Genomic DNA, 4,622 nt, shown 5'->3' with positions numbered 1-4,622 from the left:
GCTGGCCAGGGAGAGACCATTTCCGTTTCCTGTGGAGTTTCCCGAAACCTGGGAATCAGCTAGGGTGTGAGAACAGAAAAGAGGGAGTGTCCACCCCGCCCTTTTTTTTTTTAATACCGATTTCTGTAATTTAATAAGGCGAGATCGGCTCGGGGTCCGCGCCCACCAATGACGGGGCTCTTGGCTGGGAAAAGGCCGCGTGCTGAGCCCCGGCGGATGGCGGGGCGGGCGCCCCCTCGCGGAAGTTTGGCGAAGGGCTCAGAGGGGCAGGGCTAGCAAAATCAAAGTCCCTAGCTTGTTCCCACAGAGTGATTTCTAGGGCCCGGGAGGTGGGCCTTGGTGACGTTAGGCTGCGTTCCCAGTAAATTTAGCTAGGTGTCGTGAGAGCGTCTCAAGTGCGCTGTTTTGTTTTGTTTTTTTTCTTAAAGAAGTAGATCCAAAAAAACCTCGATTACCGATAAATCGGTGTTTTAAAATTTAAAAATTCTTGACACCTTAACCCACTTTTCGTCGTGTTGAAAAGCATTTGAATGATTTTTTTTCTCTGTGCATTTCTATACAAATTTTGTCATAAACAGCTATTTCTTTTTTTGTTTGCAATAAATTCATTTACATAAAAACATGTGAGACAACTATTATGCAAAATTATAGTAAAGAGAAGTGAAAAGATAATATGAAAGCCACAATGACGAATACTGAGAAGCCAAGCTCACTTTACAATACTTGTAAGTAGTCATAAAGTTAGCTTTTAGGAAATAAATATTATTAATGAGGCCGGGCACAGTGGCTCACGCCTGTAATCCCACTACGTTGGGAGGCCGAGGCGGGCGGATCACGAGGTCAGGAGTTCGAGACCAGCCTGGCCAATATGAAACCCTGTCTCTACTAAAAATACAAAAAAAACATAAAAAGACCACAAAAATTAGCCAGGCGTGGTAGTGCGCGCCCTTAGTCGCAGCTACTCGGCAGCTGAGGCAGGAGAATGGCGTGAACCTGGGAGACGGAGCTTGCAGTGAGTGAGCTGAGATGGCGCCACTGCACTCCAGCCTGGGTGACAGAGCGAGATTCCGTCTCAGAAAAAAATATATATATATATATATATATATTATAAATAAAAGGGAAATTAGGGAAAATGAGGGGCAATATGAGAAGTGAAGAAAGGAATTCATTAAGGTGATAATTTCTCTGCTACCTCTCTTTTTTTTTTTCCCCGACTTTTAAGTTCAGGGGTACATGTGCAGGATGTGGAGGGTTGTTACATAGGTAAACTGTGTGCCATGGTGGTTTGCTGCGCAGATCATCCCATCATCTAGCTATGAAGCCCAGCATCCATTAGCTGTTCTTCCTGATGCTCTCCCTCCTCCCACCCCCAACCCTCAGACAGGCCTCAGTGTGTGTTGTTTCCCCGCATGCGTCCATGTGTTCTCACCATTCAGCTCCCACTTATAAATGAGAACATGCGGTATTTGGTTTTCTGTTCCTGCCTTAGTTTGCTGAGAATAATGGCTTTCGGCTCCATCCATGTCCCTGCAAAGCATATGATCTTGTTCGTTTTTATGGCTGCATGGTATTTCATGGTGTATATGTACCACATTTTGTTTATCCAGTCTATCATTGATGAGCATTTGGATTGATTCCATGTCTTTGCTATTGTGAATAGTGCTGCAGTGAACATATGCGTGCATGGATCTTTATAATAGAATGATTTATATTTTGGAGGCTATATACCTAGTAATGAGACTGCTTGGTCAAATGGTATTTCTTCCTCTAGGGCTTTGAGGAATTGCCACTCTGTCTTCCACAATGGCTGAACTAATTTACACCCCCACAAATAGTGTAAGAGCGTTCCGTTTTCTCCACAACCTCACCAGTATCTTTTGTTTTTTGACTTTTTAATGATCACCATTCTGACTAGTCTGAGGTGGTATCTCATGTGGTTTTGATTTGCATTTCTCGAATTATCAGTGATATTGAGCTTTTTTTCCGTGTTTGTTGGCCACATGTATGCCTTCTTTTGAGAAGTGTCTGTTCGTGTCCTTTCCCCAATTTTTAATGGAGTTGCTTTTTATAAACAGCTATTTCAAACCAGAAAAAAAATGTAAGGACAGGTGAATAAATAAGGATTTAGGTTTTCTGGGCCAGGTGCAGTGCTTCACGTCTGTAATCCCAGCACTTTGGGAGGCCGAGGTTTGCTGATCAGTTGAGGTCAGGAGTTCGAGACCAGCCTGACCAAAATCCTGACCTGGCGAAAACCCTTTCCTAAAAAATAGAAAAATTACCTGGGCATGGTGGCACGTACCTGTAATCCCAGCTACTCGGAAGGCTGAGGCAGGAGAATCCCTTGAACCCAGGAGGAGGAGGTTGCAGTGAGCTGAGATTGAGACATTGCACTCTAGCCTGGGCAACGGAGCCAGACTCCATCTCAAAAAAACAAAAAACAAAAAAAATAGAATTTAGGTTATCTATGTGTTCATTGAATACTTAAGTAAAATTTATATGAATACCTGTTTTATATCACATAAATTTTTTTTTTTTTTTTTTTTTTTTTTTTTTTTTTTGAGGCGGAGTCTCACTCTGTCGCCCGGACTGGAGTGCAGTGGCCAGATCTCAGCTCACTGCAAGCTCCGCCTCCCGGGTTTGCGCCATTCTCCCGCCTCAGCCTCCCGAGTAGCTGGGACTACAGGCGCCCACCACCTCGCCCGGCTAGTTTTTGTGTTTTTAGTAGAGACGGGGTTTCACTGTGTTAGCCAGGATGGTCTCGATCTCCTGACCTTGTGATCCACCCGTCTCGGCCTCCCAAAGTGCTGGGATTACAGTCTTGAGCCACCGCGCCCGGCCTTATATCACATAAATTTTTAATACAACAATTTACCTAAAATAGGAAGTTATGTTTCAATAAATGCATGCATTAGTTAAGTGATGGTGAAAACTGGAGGTATTCACTTTAATCTTACATTCTTTTTTTTTTTTTTCTTTTTTTTGAGACAGAGTCGTGCTCTGTCGCCCAGGCTGGAGTGCAGTGGCACAATCTCGGCTCACTGCAACCTCTGCCTCATGGGTTCAAGTAATTCCCGTGCCTCAGCCTGCTGAGTAACTGGGATTACAGGTGTATGCCACCACGCGCAGCTAATTTTTTTGTATTTTTACTAGAGACAAGGTTTCACGTTGTTGGCTAGATTGGTCTCAAACTCCTGACCTCAAATGATCTGCCTTCCTCCGCCTTCCAAAGTGCTGGGATTGCAGACCTGAGCCACCGCGCCCCACCTTAATCTTACATTCTAAATATTTATACCAGCCAATTACGAAAACCCACTGAGGTGATTAAAATGTTGGGGTGTTATATAGTGGTGATGATTGCACATCTTTGTAAATATGCTAAAAAACAGTGAATTGTACGGTTTAATGGGGTGAATCTTAGGACATGTGAACTTTATCTAAATAAAAAAAATCCGGACAGGCTTGGTGGCTCACGCCTGTAATCCCAGCACTTTGGGAAGCCAAGGCGGGCAGATCACGAGGTTAGGAGTTTGAGACTAGCCTGGCCAACATAGTGAAACCCGTCTCTACTAAAAATACCAAAAAACATTTGCCGGGCGTGGTAGTGTGCGCCTGTAATCCCAGCTTCTTGGGAGGCTGAGGCAGGAGAATCTCATGAACCTGGAAGGCAGAGGATGCAGTGAGCCCAGATTGCACCATGGCACTCCATCCTAGGATACAGTGCGAGACTCCATCTCAAAAAAAAAAAAAAAAAAAACCAAAAACAAAACCCAAAAACTCCAGCGAGATCGTGTCACTGCGCTCTAGCCTAGCTGACAGAGACCCTGTCTCAGAGAAAAAAAAAAAAAAAAATTCAGGCCAGGCGTGGTGGCTCATGCCTGTAATCCTAGCAATTTGGGAAGCCAAAGCCAGAGGATCTCTTGAGCCCAGGAGTTCCAGACAAGTCTGCGCAACATAGGGAGACCCCCATCTCTACAAAAAATACAAAGATTAGCTAAGCGCAGTGAATCACGCCTGTAGTCCCAGCTACTAAGGAGACTGAGGTGGAAGGATCGCTTGAGCCCAGGTTGTTGAGGCTGCAGTGAGCTGCGATCGAGCCACTGCACTCCAGCCTGGGCAACAGAGGAGACCCTGTCTCAAAAATAAAAATGAATAATAAATAATAACATCCATTGTTAATAGACAGAATAATAATATGCTTCATCGTCAGAAACATTTATTGGAAGTAGAAACGTCACAGGAAATAAAACGTTTATTATTATTATTATTTTTTATTTATTTTTTATTTTTTTTTGAGAAGGAGTCTTGCTCTGTCGCCCAGGCTGGAGTGCAGTGGCCGGATCTCAGCTCACTGCAAGCTCCGCCTCCCGGGTTCACGCCATTCCCCTGCCTCAGCCTCCCCAGTAGCTGGGACTACTGGCGCCCGCCACCTCGCCCGGCTAGTTTTTTGTACTTTTTAGTAGAGACGGGGTTTCACCGTGTTAGCCAGGATGGTCTCGATCTCCTGACCTTGTGATCTGCCCGCCTCGGCCTCCCAAAGTGCTGGGATTACAGGCTTGAGCCACCGCGCCCGGCCTAAAACGTTTATTAATAAACATAATATAGTTAACAATTACTGGCACCAG

Source organism: Rhinopithecus roxellana, chromosome 7 (assembly GCF_007565055.1).
Source record: "Rhinopithecus roxellana isolate Shanxi Qingling chromosome 7, ASM756505v1, whole genome shotgun sequence".
Classification (NCBI taxonomy): Eukaryota; Metazoa; Chordata; class Mammalia; order Primates; family Cercopithecidae; genus Rhinopithecus; species Rhinopithecus roxellana.
Note: the sequence above shows the minus strand (reverse complement) of the source record.